Below are 22,395 nucleotides of genomic sequence, written 5' to 3' on the forward strand. Positions count from 1 at the left end.
GCCCGGGCCCCTAGGCTAGAGCCCTGTCAGCACTCCCCAGCCATTACCTATACCACTCCGGAATTCGGGTGGACACCGAGAATTTTTTGACAGTTCCATTAGGGATTGGGTTTCTAAAAAAACCTGACATTAGTGTTTCGAAATTTTTGTGTTAGAAATTTTTCTAAAAAGGGTGCTGGAGAATTACAAATCTTTTTTTTGCCGTGTTTTTATTTGTCTAAGCCCAAAAGTATAGTTTATCGGCTTTCAATTTCAATGTTTAAAATCATTCTGATAATTTTGGGGGGTGCCAGGGCCCCTTGGCCCCCCCCTGGGTGCGCCACTGCTCATCATCATTGAGTATTTATACTAGCTCCGATGTGATGTTTACGTCTATATGTTACGATTATATAATATATATTTATTTAATATAGGTAATTTCAATTTTAATGGTATAGGCCAGTGTTTCCCAAACTTTCGACATCTGTGTACCCCTTTTATAATTTTCGTAACACTGAGTACCCCTCGTCAATAAAATTGCATATACTTTAATAACAATCAAAATATATTTATACAATAATAAACGAAAAATAAAATTCATTCACAATAAAATAAATAAAAGTTATATTATCAATAACATTAATTATAATCAATGAGAAGGATGAAATTGTTTATGTTGAGACGACATATCATTGTTATTTGGTTCCCTGGTTATTAACTTTAATCTGAGATGCGGTTCCTCATCCAAAAGCCTGTTCCTTTTTTTGACTTAATGTCTACAAATGCTGAAAAAGCAACTTCACATAGATATGAAGTTGGAAAAGGCAAGATGTATTTCAGGGCTTTCTCTGTTAAAACTGGATACACATGTTGCATTTGCAACCAGAATGATACTAAAGTACACTGTAGGGTAAATACCCTACCATCCGCATGACTTGGCAGGAAACCATCAATTTATAATTACAATGTGTCTTGCAACATAATATTGTTAAAATTGCAAATCAAGCGATTTATGTGAATCAATCAAATTTCAACAAAGCCAATTTAGCAAAAATAATTCAATAATTATATTAATCAATTATTTATAATTTGCAAAACGATTTATCATGATATGCACAAAAGTTGTATATATGAAAATCAATATTGCCTAATTATTAAAAACTGTTTAATTGTTCAAATTGAAATCAATTTTTTATACTTTTTGAAATGAATTATGCATTACACAACAAAGCATGATTATCAAAATATTCAAGTAGTGATAGCAGCATTTTCTATTGTATCGAATCACTATAAAAATACTCATTACATGAAAGGTTAACTCAGTAAGGTTACTGGTCGCTCCGCCCGATCGTACTTCGCAATCATCAGAACGCATAATCGTGATTTCACTCATCTAAATTATAATCTGTAAACGTACCTGTAATAATTAAATTAATATTTATTTTGAAGGAGATAATAAAATCAGGGTTCATTACATTCACGCACCAAATTCTGAGTTATTCATTTGGAAGTCAAACCAACCTACCCTGCCTGTTCCTTATTCCATCTCCGATCCGATATATCCTTATATTTATTTTTCAAGGATTCATTTGAAGCTAATCCCAACAATTGCTCTTCTTCCGCATGCGATAAACCTTCTAGCATGGATGTTGTTTTGATGTCGTATGAATGCTTGTTGCACCAGGCGCAGCCAAATTCCGGTGCAGCGCGTACCCCCACCAAACTCTTCCCGTACCCCAGGGGGTACGCGTACCACACTTTGGGAAACACTGGCATAGGCATAGTACATTGAGGGTTTTACCAAGCTATGCGGTCTTATATAAATATAAAACACGTATAAAAAAATCGGTGTGTGAACTTATGATGTACGCGCGTTAGAAGTTATACTTCTTCGGCGTAACAAAACAAAAACCAAACTTGTGATAACCTAGATTCTTCGACTAGCTCTTAATTATCTTGTTAAATTACACACTCAAGAATAAGGACCGCTTATTGGAACGCCGTTGGTTTATTTATAGATATACACTTTAACTTAGGTATATTACTAAATTATATAATAGTTTCTCGTTGTTTTTATTTATAAAGTACCAAATGTCACTCTGACGTTTAATAGTTTACATAAGGAATTTCAAATGGCCGACAATAATAAATTTGCTGCCTAGGCAACGGAACAATTCTAAACTGTAATATTATATTGTATAATCGTTACGATTACAGTATCATACTGTGGCGTAAAGGTAGTGCGTTCAGCTGATAACAGAGCAACCAGTGGTTCGAATCCAATCGAGTGCGTTTTTTTTCGTGTGAAAAAATAAATTATGTGTTACATGTCACACACCAAAAATACACAATGATTTCCCAAACGCACCCAATAACTTGAAAAAGCTTTGGAAAACTTATTACCTACATCGGAAGTTTGAACAGCTCAATGACTACATACATACATATTATTATTCTTAAGAGGAACTTTTCTTACTGATTTACTTAACTAACAGGGTTGTTCTAGCATATAACTTAACTCCAAAATCTATAAAAAAAAGTAAAAATATGTCGTATTTAGGCAGTTAATTATCCCGGGAAGTTAACTGTCAGCCGTTATGTTTTATTAACACGACCGCTCATGACCTGGTTATCCGCAAGCTGTCAAATATCTTTGAGCTGTTACAGTACTGCAACATATTTTTTTAATACGTTATACTCGATTCCATTTTTTTTTTATCCAATTGGAGATTCTAATCGCATTTGGTACCAAGTAAAACGCAGTGCAGTGTGTTAATTATGCGCCAATTATGTGCCAATTATTGTAGATAATAATAAAAATTGCCCCGTGTGAAATACTAGTGGGGACATACACGTCTAAGAACACTGCATAATATAAAATTATTGATAAAATCTTTCGAAGAAGAAAGTGCCAATAGTATGACTACTAGGTATTTGTAAACATCAGCATCTCTACCATGCCTTACCTTTATTTATTAAAGATTTACATATATGTACCTATTTAGATATGTGTTCTATAAAATATTAACATTTTAATGATATATATCTATGTAATATATATATATATATATATATATATATATATATATATATATATATATATTTATTGGTAGATAATTATGTTTTTCCCATATATATTTCATGATGAAATACTGGAATTGATATTTTCATTCGGTATTGCAGTCTTTAAGCGCTGGCTAGACGCTCATGCTATAGCGCAAGCTTACCTGCGCAAACCGGTTTGTATCGGGAAGCCCGTGTGTATGGACGGGAAAACTGTAGCTCGCGCAAACCGAAAAGTGCTGTAAAAGTAGTTCGAACAAACTTTACCGCGCTGGCAACTCGCTGCTGTCTAGCCGGCGCTTGGAATAGCCCTGTACTCTAGGTATATGGCCTATGCTATCGTTCTAAATCTAAACACACAATTGAAATTTGCTAGACGTGGGATGCGAACCCTTAAAAAACCCTTAACCCACAATTACACAAGCAGAAATGAATAATTATATACTACACAAATTATAATAAGTATAATAAATGTAGTTTAATTTTCCCATTCCAAAGTTAAAATATTATATCCGGTGTATTACATTTGAAATAACATTTTAATATTAACAAATCAAAAGAGCTAACGAGCTTCGTTTGATATTTTGATTGATTCATCGGATTCTATTTTGTAGATGGGATACAAATTTGTTTAGTCTTCTGTATTTTGATTTAATAGTTTATTCGCATTAAAACGGTACTAAATTGAGACACGTGCTGCCGCAAATATGCAAGTTACACGGAAACACCATACCGCTTCCGAATATCTACAAAATGGCTGAAAGTAAACATTAGCAAATCAAGCAGAGTTATATACACATTACGATTGTAAACAGATCATTAAGTGGTAGTTAGGAATATAAAAGTTACTTCTAAGTTGAGAAAATAGTCTTGAACGTGAAATTCCTTCGTATTATTTGGGTGGTTCAAAAATGGATGTTTGATATTATTAGTTATAGCGCCTGTACACGTTCCCAGCGTGTAAATATTTTTCTGTGTACCTCAAGGTACCACAAAGCCGACAAACTACTAGGCTTCTGTCTAATATATCTGTACAGTAATCTGCTACCAGCTATGTCATTATTAAGCTGACCTAAGCATCTGTATACGTCATATAATAATATACCTATGGTAAGATAATTATTTGTAGCAGTCTTACATTATTATTAGACACATTCATAGTAATTTATTTAAAATATCATTTGAGTTATTCCACGTTTTTGAGTAGTAAATAGTTTAAGTTTATCTGATAATAATATAACGATCATATTTTAAAAAATCAGACAGAATAAATACTGCGAAGAAGAAAAACTATAAGAAAGAAAAAGATAAGTACTCTTGGTAACCGTATAATATTATTTTAACTTTAGATAAAAACTAAATATGGCTAATTTCATCCATTTGTCATGTATTCGGTACAGAATATGGTTAAATAGTATATAATTATAACTCAACAATTTATTATAGTTTTGATTCAAATGAATCCTGAAACATTGTAGCTTTCATAAATATTTTTTTCGGTATATATTTAAAAAAAGTATTTTAACATTATTTTATTAATACAAGTACATTAGCAACCAAACATCCTTTATTTTTGCTAATAACGCATTGATAGCAAGTGTGATATATTTTATCTGTAAGATACAATATTCGAACAACTTAATTTATCAAACAAAAAGTTACAGGGTAAAAATGTAGTCTCATAATGTGTTACGAAGCCAATACTTGTAATCTCGGAAAGCTCATTTTTTTTAAATTAATAATGAACGACGTGAGTTAACGCAATCTCCATCATTGGCGATCATTGATGTTGAAGTAAAACATGTTGATCTTTATGTGTATATTGAACATTTGAAACAGCTTCATGAGGATATTATGTATGTTAGATTCAGTGACATGGTAGATATCAATATCCCAGATTGGGTGATAGACCCATTTGGTATGAATGAAATTATTGGTGCTGAAATTAAATCACAAAAAAGTCTCATAGAGGAACACAGTGATACGAGAAAAATTAAATAAAAACACATCAAACATGTAGTGGCAAGTACATTTCCATATCTTTGGGAGAGGGACAATTTATTTATATTTTGCATGTTCGACATCTTATCTAATTGAATCTGGATTAAATCGAGTTATTCATCTGATGCTTAAAACGAATCTATAAGTGGATAATTTATAGCTCATAATAATAATTAATGTACTATACTTATTATTAATTATGAAAAAATAATTTTGTAATTTTTATGTTTTTTTAATTCCGCTCCCATCTTCCCCGAGCAACTATTATCGGTGGATAGCCACAAAAAATTCTAGATTCAAAAGGGGGCCACTTTCTAAAAAAATGTAAAGATATACTGATCTACAGTAACGTACAATCTCTATATTATATAAAAATCTCGTGTCACGATGTTTGTGGTCGAACTCCTCCGAAACCGCTAGACCAATTTTTATGAATTTTTTTATGTATAATTGTTAGGTATGAGAATAGGTCAACAAGTATATTTCATACCGCTAGGTGATTCGGGTATCTCTATCCAGAAAAAAAAATCTTTAAAACTCGACCGATTTTTATGTTTTTTTTTATGTATATTTTTTAGGTATAAGAATAGGTTAACAAGTATATTTCATACCGCTAGGTGATTCGGGTATCTCTATCCAGAAAAAAATTTCTTTTATTTTTTTGACAATTTTTTTTTTGTAATTTTTTTTTATTTGGTATTAAAAAATACCTATAACCCAAAATTTTCACCCTCCTACTTCCACCCTCCCATTTTTTAATCGCGATTTTAGTATTTTTGTATGAACAAATGAACCGTCGTTCGTATTTCAAACAGAACGAAATTATTTATGTTGTTGAATGACAGATGGCACTACGTCCGAGAAGAATTCACGAGAAGCGTCGCTTTATTTTGACATTTCATGTACAAAGCGTTTTCCTAAACATTTCACCAACGACACGATCACAAATGTCGACGGATATCCAATATATCGTCGAAGAAATACTGATAATGGCGGACAATCATTTACGCTAAATATCAACAACGCAGACATTGACATTGACAATCGTTGGGTGGTACCATATTCGCCTCTGCTGAGCAAAACATTCAATGCTCATATTAATGTTGAGTTCTGCAGTTCGGTGAAGAGCATCAAAAACATTTGCAAGTATGTGAATAAAGGCAGCGATATGGCTGTATTTCAAATTCAAAATACCGATGTGAATGCTCCTCGATTGAATGACAACGACGAAATAATGCGCTACCAAATTGGCCGGTACATCAGCTCCAATGAAGCTGTCTGGCGTATCTTTGGTTTCCCAATTCATGAACGGGACCCAGCAGTTATACATTTAGCCGTCCATCTTGAAAACGGCCAGCGCGTATTTTTCACCAACGAGACAGCATTTGAGCGTGCCATAAATCCACCAAAAACTACACTCACCGAATTTTTCGAATTGTGTTATCGTGCGGATACTTTCGGTGCCTTTGCACGAACATTACTCTATTCCGAAGTACCTCGCTATTTCACATGGAATCAAACAAAAAAATGGATGCCCCGCAAGCAAGGCACACCAATTGTTGCGTGCCCCGGCCTATTCAAATCAAACACTTTGGGCCGAGTATATACAGTCAATCCAAGGCAGATTGAGTGTTTCTATCTGCGACTGTTGTTGGTTAATGTCACCGGCTCATTATCATTTCAAGATATACGCAAAGTGAATGGGCAACAGTATCCAACATATATAAAGATGCATGCCTTGCACTCGGCTTGCTCGAAGACGACAATCACTGGGACGATATGCTTGCTGAAGCAGCATCGGGCTGTACAGCAACACAAATTCGTCTACTATTCGCTATAGTGTTGACTACATGTTTCCCGGGACGAGCAGACACGTTGTGGGATAAGCACAAAGATTCAATGACTGACGATATATTGCATCGAATTCGTACACGGTGCAACGATCTAACGATTACATTCAGTGACGCTATGTACAATGAAGCATTGATTACTATCGAGGATCTTTGCGTTGTCATTGCCAATTTACCACTCAATCATTTCGGTATGAGTTCGCCGAATCGAAGTACTTCTGATTTAATGGACACCGAAATGAATCGTGAACTGCAGTACGATACTGCAGAAATGGCAGCGATTGTTACTCGCAATGTCCCACTACTGACTCATGAACAAAAAATCATTTACGACCGCATTATGCTGGCAGTTTTGGCGGGACAAGGTGGATTATTTTTTTTGGATGCACCAGGTGGAACTGGCAAAACATTTCTCATTTCGCTAATTCTCGCCAAAATACGATCAAATAATGGCATTGCATTGGCTGTTGCATCATCTGGCATTGCAGCAACTTTATTGGATGGAGGCAGAACAGCTCATTCAGCATTTAAGCTGCCACTGAATATTCATAATAACCCAGACGCAATGTGCAACATAAAAAACAATCTTCCATGGCCACAGTGCTGAAACAATGCAAAATTATCATCTGGGATGAATGCACTATGGCACACAAACATTCTCTTGAGGCGTTGAACAGAACACTCAAAGATATAAAAAAACAACGACAAACTATTCGGCGGCACTCTGTTACTCCTTTCAGGTGATTTCAGATAAACACTTACGCTGATGAGAACAACGCTTGCTTGAAATCATCGCCACTGTGGCGTAATGTTGAAAAAGTCCAGCTAAAAATAAACATGCGCGTGCAAATGCTACAAGATCCATCTGCTGACACATTCTCGAACCAATTGTTAGATATCGGCGATGGAAAAGTTGCTGTCTATGAAAATACTGGATGCATAAAATTGCCCACTAATTTCTGCAGAATCGTTGATTCGCAAAATGCTCTCATTGACCGCATATTTACCGATGTACGCACACAATACATAAATCATGCGTGGCTAGCAGAAAGAGCTATGTTGGCAGCAAAAAATGTGGACGTTGACGATTTAAACTTCAAGATACCGCAGTCGTTGCCAGGCGATTTGGTATCATACAAGTCGATCGATACAGTTTGCGATGTCAACGAAGCTGTAAATTATCCAACAGAGTTTTTGAACTCACTGGATTTACCAGGCATGTCAACACACCTTCTACGACTGAAAGTTGGATCTCCGGTTATTTTACTTCGGAATTTGAACCCACCACGGCTGTGCAATGGCACGCAATTGGTCATTAAAAAATTGATGAAAAACATTATCGAAGCCACCATTTTGAATGGCAAATTCCGAGCCGAAAATGTTTTGCTGCCACGAATTCCAATAATTCTTACAGACGTGCCAATTGAATTCAAACGCGTTCAATTTCCTATTAGATTCGCATTCACAATGACAATTAATAAGTCGCAAGGCCAAACGATGTCTGTTTGCGGCTTAGATCTGGGCACACCATGTTTTTCACACGGACAATTGTACGTGGCATGTTATCGCGTGGGCAAACCATCGAGCTTATTCGTGTTGGCTAAAGACGGACTGATAAAAAATATTGTACACTCAATTGCTCTTCAAAATTAATATTGATTTTCTTTATTTCATTTTCCTACTTTAGGATAAAAAATTTATAATTTTTTTTCACTTTACATTTAACTTTTAAGAGATCAAACAATGAATATGTTATCGGCGGTCATCGTCTACAGTGCTCCATTCCTCTTTCTATCATAGATATCATCCCCACACACTTACAATACATTCGTTATTTTTTATTTAACAACCAAAATATTTACTAGAAATAATTTAGATGGCAGAACAACGTTTGCCGGGTCAGCTTGTATTATTATAAAATTCGATTGTATTGATAATTGTTGCTAATACTACGAATAGGTATAATGCGGTAAAGTGTTCTTATACAGTCGTCAAATTGTTCAGACTTAGCTCCCCCCCCAAATTTGAATTTTGTGACTTAATAATTTATGTAATATTATGTTGTTGTATTTGAAAATTTAACGTCATCTTTATTATATTATATGATTACGTTTACGTAGATTGCCTTATGTTACGTTGGATCGGACAACACTGGCCACTCGGCAACTGCTTCCGGCTCAATTAACTATACTGTCCAGTAATAATGATCTACTCTACGTAGCAGCTAGCTACAAGTATTGGATTTAACGTAAACGCCTATGCGACCTATGATTTACAGGTGATTTACGTTGACGCCTCAAAATCATTCATCAAATCGGCCTCTATGGCTAAATGTCTGACACTTTTAGTCGTTGTATAAATCTTTGAAATATGAAAAAGTTGACATATTATTATATTATTGCGTTCAATACAGTTGCAAATATAAATTGGATTCATCATACTCAAACCAACCATTAAATTAGTTGCAAGCAATTTGTGGCAAGCGTTTATCATCGCTCACTTTACTACAATTTAACATTAACTCAATTTGTCGATACTACAGCTATTGCCGATATACTTACGAACGAGTGGCATTTAAAAAAAATACTTACATTACCTACCTACTTATTTCGAATACAAAATATTTTAGACTTGTACCAAAACTAAACCATTCACTCTCTAATACAAAATTTAGTTGTAACTGTCAGAGATGAAACATACCTTATCAAATATTATTATATCTTTTTTTATTTTTTTTTCCTTTTCTTTTGTCCGATCATATTATAGGTCACCATAGAGTGGATGTTTGTATTAACAGATTTTTGTTTTTACGATTTTACGTTAGCCACTTGCTCAACATATTATGTACATACTCTGACTCTAACACACTAATTGAAAAGCAATTCGTCTATCTACCAGACCTAGGATTTGAATCTGGGACCCATGGCATTATAAGCCGACGCGTAAGCCGCTAGCGGTTAGATCATAAATAAATAACAATAGATCTTTCAATTCAAGTACGTAGGTGTTTATGGCTATTAATTCAATCAAACTAAAATAATTACAGCATCACCGTCTAGTATTGTAATACAAAATGTTCATAAAATTTACTTACTATTAAAAGTCGATGATGACCGAGCGGTTACGCGTCTGGCTTATAATGTCATAGACCTCGGATTCGTATCCCGGGTATGGCGAATTCGCATAATAATAGTATTGTTTATGATTATTAATTCAACCAAACTAAAATAATTACAGAATCACCATCTAGTATTGTAATACAAAATGTTCATAAAATTATTAAAAGTCGATGATGACCGAGCGGTTATGCGTCAGGCTTATAATGTCATGAGCCCCGGATTCGTATCCCGGGTATGGCGAATTCGCATCTTGTTTTACATTTGGACCCCGAGTATCAACATAATGGGTTGAGCAAGTGGCTAACACCCATTTCTCGTAAAAACACAATTTTTTTAATACAACCTCCATCCTCCATCCTATATTTCTCATCTGTTGGATCGAACATGGCTTAAGAATAATTAGTAAGAATACATTTTATATCTTATAAGATCAATCAAATGCGTCAAAAATATAAGATAATAATATTATGTAATATATTATGTAAACAAACGAAATGCAAAATTGATTATTGAAAAGATAAAATACAATAGACATACGCCCAATCGAAAACTTAACAGGAGATTTTTCGATCACTACGATTTATTACCTACACAAATAGTGTTTTTATACCTATTGGTAATTTAGTTGAAATGGTGGAAAAGAAATAGAAAATTATATTAGTAATTGGCCAATTAATTCATTAGCAAATTGCTTTTTAACTGTTGTTTTAAATTAATTGTTGGACATGTCTGCTCAATAGTTTTTTTTAATTTTAAATTTATTATTTTTTAATGAATCCGGTACATAATTGAATAACTTTAACTTTATTTTTTTAATAGCTGTCAACTGGTTGATCACGTCTATAATTTATTTTGTCGATAGTTGATTTATTTAACTGCCTTAGATATACAATAATTTCAATATTAAAGTGGAGAGGTTCGTTAAATATTTTAGAAGTCGCACATAGAGCTTGTGATTTCTCAACAATTTTCATTTCTCGAGATTTGAGAATTTTCTAAATCAAGAACTTTTGTTTTCTCTAGAATTCGAAATCAATTTTTATCGAGAATAGCGACATTATTAATCTACTTGCCGATTTTTTTTATTATTTTTTACTTTTTTTGTACATTTTTTTTATATTCTACGAATTCCAATCAGATTCAAAGTCGTGAGCTTTTTTAAGTTATTTTTGGGGCCAATTTTTTTTGCTGAGATATTTAAGACATTCTAAGTTTTTTTTTTGTAAAACAAACAATTTTCTAAAACAAAAAAAAATCCACCGCTGAATTATTATTGAAATTCTGGTTCGGGTCGTCAATTTTTTTTTCTTTTAACTCCTCTTTGTTATTTTTGCCTAGTAAGTAACAAATTCTTGAATTCTCGAGATTCTCATGGATGATTTGTCGAGAAATAAGAATTATTAAAGATTAAAGATAAGCCTTATCTGATTAACGAGATTTCTCGATCACATTCTCTAGTCTATGGTAGTACAACCAGATTGCATTATAGGTGGAATTAACTTTTCACACACATATTATGGTGTACAATATTTCATGTATATTATATTCATGTAACGATAGTCAGGCGAACACGTTATTAGAAACAAGATAATGCTATAAATACATTCACGTCTAGATGTATCAAAACAGTATGGTTACTTTTGACCGATACTTTTCAATTATTGATACGATCTCAATACTATCTTTTGATACGATATTTTTCCAATGTGGCCATATTTTTGCTGAGTGAACATAAATATAGACATTCATATTGACCACATAATATAATATATAAGTATGAACATATTATTTATCTTGTACTGTATTCTTCAGACGTTGTGTATTTATCGTAAGTCAGTGGTGTTGGCAATAATTATTAATGCCAGCTGTTTGGAACGGTGCATGTATTAAACTATTTACTCCAATTTATTACCACGTTTTTCTTAGCTCGTATTCTTGTTTGTTCGGTGGTTGTTTATCCAGTACATATCTTGCAATCGATTTTTAACCAACTTCCCGACTAGCTAGACATTTGAAACTTTTAGAATATATCAGAACACGATGCCAATGCATTCTTTTAATACTTTTAGCCATATTTAGGTAGAATTGAATTCATTTTCAGTTAATTCTGTTTTGTATGAAAAGTTATTTCGGAAGAAATCCGTAATCCAATCCACTATTATTGGTTGCTAAGGGAGTGGTCCTAGCAACTAAATTATTAATGTTTACGTGCGTTACTATGGAAATGAAAATGACATTTCAGTATTTTTATGTTTGTTTGTTGCAAAATAGCAAAAAAATGATTTGTTGGCAATTGGCTTATTTGTTCTAAATTATTAATACATAGAATTGTAAAGTTTATATGATACAACCAATGACATTATTATTGGACAACGCAATCAATACAGTAGCTAGCAAGTAAATTCGCGCATAGTGACATTCGCACGTGTATAGGTAGACGTCACGCAATTTCCATTATGCGATATCACGCATCGGGAATTTATAGCAATATCACCTTTATTGTGATGGCGTTAGAACAGTGTTTCTACTGTCAATGTTCATTTGAGCGAACCCGTTCGAACCGAACCGTTCGGCAGACCCGACAAAAAGCACCGGGAATTTATAGCAATATCACCTTTATTGTAATGGCGTTAGAACAGATTATGCCATTCGGCAGACCCGACAAAAAAGTGAGTGTCATTTTTTTTCCAGATGCTTCGTCCATATTAATGTCATTGGATACAACAGAAAATTAAAAAAACGTGGTACTTATATAAAAAGTTCTTTTTATCTTGTAATTATATATTTTTATCTCCCATAAAATGATATTTTATTCAAATATGTATGAAATATTTTTTAGAAAAAGTGACGTATAATTTATATTAGGTACCTATGGCACGTGAAAAATATATAAGAGTCGTAATTTGGAGTAGATAAATTGTGATATATATCCAAAAAAATATGACTTTGAATTTTTTATTGATAATGATTATGGCTTACACAAAAACTTCAACGGAGAACCTACAGGTGATTTTTCAAAAATTATTTTCGGTAGGTAAAGTACGCTTATTGTCGTACGCCCCATTACCGTGGCATAATTTCACGGTCTATTATGGCCAGAACGAGTGGTCGTTAGGGTGACTGGTGATTCACCATGATTCGGTCACGTGTTGCGACGTCAGCCAGTCTGCAGTCGGATGCCGTCCAAATTGAGGCCTTCGCAGGTCACTATGCGCACTTCCGTCCTCCACACTAAATACACTAATAGCCAATTACTGATAACTACGTTTACCACCCACGTTACTCTGAAGTTCACATGTTCCAGTGTTGACAGTTTGATTCTTGGGTAGCAAGTTATGGGTAAATTAAACACTTATTTCGCTACTGACTGACATCGTAGACAAATAAACAAAATTTTCTGCAAACAAAGAGTAGAAAATATTTTTTAAGAATATTACATAATATTATGTTGCAAGGATATTATCTTCAGCGAAGACGCTGAAGAGCTTCAGCGAAGCGATTCTACACACAAGGTGGCTATCTACGGTAGTTTATCATATTTATGATAAACTATGTTTTCACAGCTCCTCTCTTGGCTGTGTTAACCTTTAGAGGGAGATAGACAGTTTTTACAGTTTAGACGGTCAACTTAATGTAACAATTAACCACCTCAATACATAAATATGATAAAGTGATAATATTTATCACTTTAGCCGTCGATAGTCGCTTTGTGTATAGAATAGACCCACAGACGGATTATATGAATCTCTAAAATTAAGATATTTCAATTTATTAAGACAGGGAGTAGTGTTTTATTAGCCTACTAGAAATGCAAAATTACTTGCGGGTAATTTAATTATTAGTCTTATTAACCTTTTTTTAGCTTCATTTTTATATATAGAAGCTCCATATGCACGAAAGAAGGTTTATCTTTATTACCATTGAATTTAACATTTTTTTTATGATAGTTGTATTTTAACCAATAGTTAGTTATAATTTAATGTAAGAAGCTGTAGGTGAAATAGGTGAACATTCCAACTACCTACTTTTATTTTGGACATATTGAAAAATAAAAAGGCCACATATTTGCAAAAATAGATAATTAGAGGTAGGTATAACATAAGATGTAGTGTTTTGTACAAACATACTGCTAACCTGTTTGCCAGGAAATATTATTAGGAACTTGACAATAAAAAAATTGACAATTATTGTGCCACATATTATTTTTATTTTTCTTGTGACCTGTTGAAAGTTACCTAGTTTTTGATCTGATTGATCCGATTGATCTATGCATACTTAACAAACCGGCAAACTGAATATTCACTCTTGGTAAAACTGAAGCTCTCCTTCTAATGAGAAGTTCCAGGGTTAGTATTCGCAGAAAGGCATCCTGCAAGTCAAGAGAAGTCAAGAAGATCTTTTTTTATATTTCCTAAACTCTTTCTTTAAGCACTAAGGTGCGTGGTTGCTACATCTGTCCCGTGCAGCTTCTTTTTGGGACAAGGAAGATTGGCACTATTTTTTTTTCATTCCGACACGTTTAAAGCGTCATGGAAGGAGGCTGTGCATAAATCGCATATTTGGAGATGTGGTAACACAAATCATGATTTATGCTCAAGACTTGTATATAATATACTCACAAAATCCCATAAATAAAAGTTGTAATTAACAAAGTAAGTATAATTACATGAAAATATGCTGATGGTTGTTATGTTACATTTAAATCAATTAATTATTAACAATATTGTACCTACGTGAATGTGTCATATTTCTAGTCAAGTAATTGTATAATTATCAATTTTGGGTGTGTTCTACATTTTATTGTATTGAATAATTTATTTATAATTATAAATGTTACGAAACTTTTAAATCCCAAGGCGTCAAAATGTGTTCAGGTAGTTGGAATAATATTTTAGTATAAACTGAAAAATGTTGTTTAGTAGTTATTTTGTGATATTCATTTTCATTGTAATACATTATGTGTCTGTCGATAAGCTCTGTATTATTTTTAGGTTTGGAATACCAAAAGTTTTGTAATGTAACAGTTTAAAGAAGCTTTAATTTAGGTAACATACACGTTCGTGATTAATCGAAGTAATAAATTTAAGATTGTTTTGACACAGCTGTTTTAAAAATACGCCTGACACAGTGATAATAAGTATCACCCACACGTTATCCTTATGAGTTGACAATGCGAATGGTTCTTTTAATCACGATGACAATACGACAAGAAAAGACGAAGAAAAAAAACACAACACACAATGAAGAATTCTGAAGATAACAAATGTGAACTGTGTATGTAAAGTTTGTTGGTTTTTTTATTGTTCCTGTTTCTTACGGTTGTTTTAAATTGATACATAATAATAAATGTAATAATATTATATCTAAATAAGTTGGATTTCTTTTTATACCAAAACTCTTCAATTGTACTAATAAATTTAAATAAAAGCTTTATTATTGTATATATACGTACACTGAATTAAAAAAAATAGTTCATGTTTTTTTGTATAAGTATTATGTTTTATCGATCATCAATGGTTTCATCGAATATTAAAAATAATTAGGATTTTGATCTAATTAAGAAAACAATTACAATTTTAGAAATTAGAGAAGGGTGAAGAACGATTGATATGACCAGAAAAATCGGTGGAGAAGATCAAACCTCTGAGCTGTATCGCCACTGAAGAAAAACAATAGAAAAAACAAACAAATAAAAATAAATATTATAATGACGATTGATTTATATCCTTTGCCTTATTACAGGTGTTCCCAACAATTTCTTTCGATCTGTAGTAATCAGGTGCTGATCTTGTTGCCTCAGTCACTGTGACTTCCGTCACTATAACATAATAAAAATTACCTAACCGATTTTTTTTAAACGGTACATGTTCAAACACGCTCGTTAATATAATTTTACTCCCTACTTCAATTATAGTTTGTCAATTTATGGCTACGGCCGTATGTTGTAGCTTAACCACTGGAGAATGCCAAAAGAAATGGCGTATTTCAAAAAAACACTACCATATTCTTAGGTAAATAATTATTATATAGCAATCATTATTCGTAAGATGTTTATCACACTTGAATGGTCGAAGACATAGCTTATAATGAGTATCTTTAGAATTATCTTCAAATGTGTTAATCTTGCCGATTTTTTGAATAATAAAATGCCCAATTCTTGTCCAATTTGGGATCACAGAGCTAATCAATATAATATTTTATCGTAAATATTTCACTATAATAATGTCGATATAAATTAAACTGATGGTTTTATAATTGCGTTTAAAAATTAATAAATGTAAAAAATCTTAACACCACTGCACATTTATGTACTGAAATATGACTATATTCTAAAACATTAGAGCGAGAGGTTTAAAAGAATACTATTTTATGTAATAAAAATACTTTATGCAGTCATTAAATGTTTAAAATAAATATAAAGGATAATAAGGCTTCAGAATTATATAAATAGATTATCTACAACGTTTAAGGTATGTCCAGGATCATGTCTTGAAAATAGAACAAAAGCTCCATTTTGACCTACGCTGAGCATGTCCCCCCTTAACAAAAAAATATAATATATTAAGCAAATCAGGTGTAAGAAGCTTGTTATCATCGTTAAAACTCGTGATTTTATTTGATCCGGTGACTCATATTTAGTAATATTAAAAATGTTGTACGCCACTGTCGTCACTGCTATGTAACAAGAGTGGTTATTGATAAACTTTGTATTGATTGAGTAGGTACTTATTTATTGTTGTTATTTACGCTCTTATACGGTGTAAAAGGTTTCAGACGATTCAATAAATCATTCACTGATAAAATGGTACGTAAAAAAAGATAACGCCTAAATAATACTAAATTGAATATTGTGTTCATTTCTTTTCTTACAAAACCGTTTTTGCTATATTCATTTTCGTCTACATATATTCCCGATGAAAGGAAGACGTTTCGCCGATGGAATTGACAATTCCACCCCAAATCAATATCCACGGGGCGTTTTGATTGAGGCAGCTATCTGTACCTAGGTGGTGCTGATTGCGATGAGGTGACTTGCCGGTTTCGAACCGCCCCGCTGCTGGAAGGCGCATTCGAAGAATTGGCTCAATCCGGAAAATATTATAAGGCGAAATTATATTTCGGGCGCTTAATGTTATCGCGAGAGTATCGTTTCGTGAAATTTCGCTTTGAGCATGTCAGATTGTTGATTTTAATGTGATATTTAACTATTTATTTCGCACATTTCCACATAAGTTTATATAATACTTAGTTTCAAATACTTCGTTAATTTGTAAAAATATGCATACGACTACATGTTTCATTGGAGAATGGCGGAGGTAGGCTATTAAGATCCGACATAAATAGTGCGCAATAAGCTTTGTCAATCAAAAATATACGTTTTCATTGAACTAAGACTACAATGTATCGATAGTGTTTGTTAGTTTTTAAATTCAATTAGACCCTGACTTATCCAAGCCATAGTATATAATAGTAAAAAAATATTCGTTTATCTGTAAAAAATCTAAAATTATATATGACTTAATGGAAATATTTTTAGATAGAGGAATATTTTTTATCGCTTGTGGTTTGACATAGACAGGTCTTAATGAATTAGAAAAAAACTTACCATTTGTAATTTGTATTCTTAATTCAACAAAAACAAATAAATATGACTGAAAAGTGTGTACTATTTTTGTTGGATAGCCCATAGCATACCTAAACTATTATGGTTTGGTTTAGGCAGGTTTTAATTGAATTTTAAAAACTAATCAGCACCATCTCCAAAATGTATTCTTATTTCAATGAAAACAAATAAGTTTGACTGCCAAAGTTTAGTGTTATCCGGAATCTTAACAGTCTACCTACACCCATTGTCATACGTACATTAGTCAGGGAATTATTATCTCGATTAAAATGACAAGTTTGTGTATGTGGTAATATAATATATATAAACTTAGCCCGTAAGTAGAATAAGTTAAACTAATATACCTTTTTTACGCCAGACATTTTTTGGTACCGCAATTGAAGAATTATTTGCGTTTAAAATTAGTTAAGTATTAATAGTGCGTAGGTATTTAATTATCTATTAGGTACGGGTTTTTATAAAAACTATTCAGAATTTGTTAGTTTTTTTATACGTGTTGTACAAAGTAGGTAATCATTCCTTTTGTTGTATCAATTTATTATATAAGCGAGAATTAAGTGTATTCGTTGTCAGTGTGCATTTATCACTGGTGAGTGTGCATAGTGCTTGAAGATGCCGAAAGGCGAAACCCGGATCGTAAAATAGAACTCAAATGGAATAGTACAATACTTAAATGCATTGGAATTTAAATCAGATTTGATTGTTAGTTGCACTATACGTTCGGTATGCATATTGTGTAAAAATAGTGTAAGGCTTTTTCTGTGTGACAAGTTAGACTAGGAGTTCTTTTTTATTTGTTCTGAGAAATAACTGAAAATGTTCCCTTCAGATTTAAATTCAAGAGGTCTTTTAGACATGTTGGGTTTCCAATTAAAATATTTTCTTCCAGACTCACATTCAACAGCTTCTTTCTTAGCCTCTTTGAACAACCAATTGTTTTAGAATCGTGACTTTATTTTTAGCCTTTCTTCGTTGCCTATCGCAAATTTCGCCTTATGGGTCCTAGAATGATAGATAAAAGCCTTTTCATTTTTTTTAACTTTCCTGAGTACAAATCGAAAGTTTGACTACTGGGACTAGATTTTTTTCTATAGTATAACTAATTACTTTTCCGATTTTCAAATCTAGTATTTCTAATAAAGCACAACATTGAGTTTTTAAAAGTAAACTAATTTGAAGAACACCAAATGACTAAAATAAAAGACTGTCATCTGAAATAAAATACCAACTACACGTGAGGCATTCATAAAAATAATTAAGTAAAGTTACGATATTATATTTTGCATTTCAGACAGCTCATTAAGTCTTTTAAGGATCAAACATACAAAAAATAAAATACATTTACTTTTTACCATATGTGGGATTTGAATCCAACCTCACGACTCCAAAAAAGGGCACTGTGTCACTGCTGCACTATCAGGATGAAGGGATAAAAAAAATTTATTAATATATGATGCTAATCACATAATATAATGTTTAATACAGCTTGTGAAGAATATAATATTAGAACACTTAGTATATACAAAAAAGTTTTCAACAACTTTTGTATATTATTGTGTAAAAAAATAAAGGTCATGTGAAACATTATTATCCAATACTGGGTAAATAAATAAAATTAAATGAATAATCAGATAAAATATATATTAATGTGAATAATTATGCGCCGGCTAGACGGTAGCGACTTGCCTGCGCGGTATAGTTTGTGCAAAAACTACGGAACACTTTCCGGTTTGCGCGAGCTACAGTGTTCCCGTCCATACACACGGGCTTCATGATATAAACCGTTTGTGCAGGTAAGCTTTTGGTAAAGCATAAGCGTCTAGCCGGCGCTTCAGACCTAGATTCTAACTAAATATCATTGTGCTGACATATTGATATAACCTGGAATTTGACAGCTCGTCTGATGGAGCCAGAACATTTCTTCACGGCATTTAAATAAATATAGACTAACGGTAATATACATACTCTTCGTCATATAAATACAGAAGTTCTATGATAAAATATTATTTATGGCATTGTCAATTATATATTTTCACGTAAATCGTCTTACATTCTGGTAGGTACACATAGGGGATTATTTCGGTGCTCGCAGTATCAAACTTTTGAGTTTACAATTTGTGCTTTGACTAGAACAATAAACGATAAACGAAATAAAAGATAAAAAAATTTACCTACTTACTTATATTTAAAAAAAGAATTATTAATAAAAATCTTGAAAACTGAAAAATGGCGGACAAGTCAAAATCATTTACGATTTTCATATTTTTACCATGTAACAACATAATATTTAATATCTTGTAAAACAGTCAACATACTCTAATAAATATTCATTCGAAAGATCTGACAATAACGTAGGAATTTTTTTATTAGGTACTGGATTATGATGATAAGGCTAACTGCTGCACAAAAGCAAGAAAACTACCAAAAAACGGAAGACAGACTAAGATTCAGAAAAGCCGTAAAAGATCGATTTGGTCATAGCTTGAATCCTGGTAATTAAAAAAAAAATATTTAACTGAATTTTGCGAAAAAATCGTTTGAACTATAAACATATTATGGCGTTGTCCAACTTATATGACTAATACATCTTAAAACTTATACAAGCTAGGCATGTGATAGACGTGGGTTCGAATCACACTTGTCTTGGTTCAAGATTTTTTTAATGATTTTATCAATAAGTATATTTCTGAGGTTGATTCATAATAATATTTTACGTTAGATATTTATTTATTTATAAACAAAGTATTGATAGAAAACAATATTGTAAAGTAGGTTAAATTGTTGAACGCTGAACATCATGTGCAAGTCTATCCAACAAATTTGATATCTCAAACTTCGGACATCTCAAACTTATTGTTTGCCTATTATAATAATACATCCCGGCTTGCAAAGTTTAGCGGAGGAAAACTTGTTATGTGGAGCACGTGAAATTTAAAAAAAACTATTAAACTTGAAATCATAAACACCTGCGGTCGGGTCTATAAATATCTAACGCATTTCCGGATTTAAGCAAATGTTTATCATAGAAATCGTTGGAGAATAATATAAACAACTATTAAGTTAGTATTTATTATTTGATGTAGATATACAATTTAGTGTTTAGCAAAGTTTAAGACCCATATCAAAATTTAAAGGAGTTTTTATGTTATAATAATATGAGAAATGGATATAATAAGAATAAGCTGAATAATTTCCACCATATTATGGTGAATCAATAATTTAGGTCTAAGGTATAAAGTCCACTAAAGCAGGCTTACGGGGCGCTCGCGCATTTTCTATGTGAATCATCGAAAATACAACGTAATCAAATACGCCAGCGCACACTCGATTTGACGACGCCTTGTGCCCGCCTGCCCCATGAGTCACCGTTTTTGGCTTCTCAACGATACGAATTAACGAAAAGACAACGTAGTCCATTCATTGAACACGGCAAGCAAAATCACGCTCCTCGAAGCGTCGTCGATAGACTGGCGAGAAGCCATTATTTAAGAACAGTGAACTCTTTGTTTAGTTATTGCGTGTCTGATATTAATTAAAAGCCCCGAGAAATTTAATAATATTTTTATTGCTTTGTTATGAGAGACGCTGATAATAATAATTATTTTGTGCTCCTTGAGCCCCTTATTACATTGGTGAAGGGTAATGCGCGGGTGGGAGGGGGCCTACTCAGTAGTGAGCGCACCGAACGCTTTTTTGGTGGGCTTTATGCCTAATATGAATATTCTGGGGGTTTCGGTCGACGTTTGTGCTAATCGCTCAAAACACTTGTCATTAATGACTCAATATTGTAAAATTAACAAAACTATATATATGAATACATAAAAAAGTAAGGAAAAATTGATTATGGGTGATAAAATGAAACCAGACACAGTGAAAAAAAAAATTATGACTGAATTTAAATGTAATTACAGATAAAGTGAGAGTCTTCTTTCTTTCTTCTTTCGACCATGTCCGATCCTAATAAGATCATATGAGCCTCCACAGAGTGGAGGTTTGTATTAATATATTTTTGTTTTTACGAGAAATGGGTGTCAGCCGCTTGCTCAAGATCGAGAAGTGAGAGTAAATGTTATAATTATTATTAATCATCGACATGAAAAATTTGTAATGTGACAGGAAATCTGATGATTGCTAATATGTGCATGTTTTGGGAAAGGGGGGGGGGGGAGTGTCAGGTTGCTGAGCTATTACAAGAAGTCATATTGTTGGTTAAGCGTCAATGTAAGAGCTAGTTTACGAGCTGTTTGTTGGCGAATTTAAAAGCGGGCGATTCAGCTACTGCGATTGTGATGATGACACACAAAACTTTCCATTCGCTGAGAAGCCACAAGCCAGCGACTATATTGACAGAACGTAGTTCGTTTTTTTACCGGGAGGTTGCTACTGCGCTCTACTGCGCAGACGCAATAGGCCCACACGCCGGCGTGTAGCGTGTAAAGTTTACCGGCTTTCAACTTTTCTCTGTAGATTGTTTACAATATGCTTGTTAGCTTGTTCAATGATTACACTGGGTGACTTTACAGGCAGATTGTAAATTCGCTAACAAACAGCTCGTAAAGTAGCTCAATGTAATTGACGCATTAGAGTAGTGATTTTCAAACGGTATGTCAACATCCTACTAGGGGTCGTCATAGGGTATAGGGGAGAATGTTCGAATATCGGTTATGAAAATCAAACCAATATGCACATCTAAGAAAGCATTACATTTATATTAATTATAAAATAACATTAAGTATTTTTGACTATAAAATATAAATTT

This window comes from Rhyacophila brunnea, unplaced genomic scaffold, assembly GCF_057557595.1.
Source record: "Rhyacophila brunnea isolate RB1 unplaced genomic scaffold, BYU_Rbru_1.0 scaffold_11, whole genome shotgun sequence".
Classification (NCBI taxonomy): domain Eukaryota; kingdom Metazoa; phylum Arthropoda; class Insecta; order Trichoptera; family Rhyacophilidae; genus Rhyacophila; species Rhyacophila brunnea.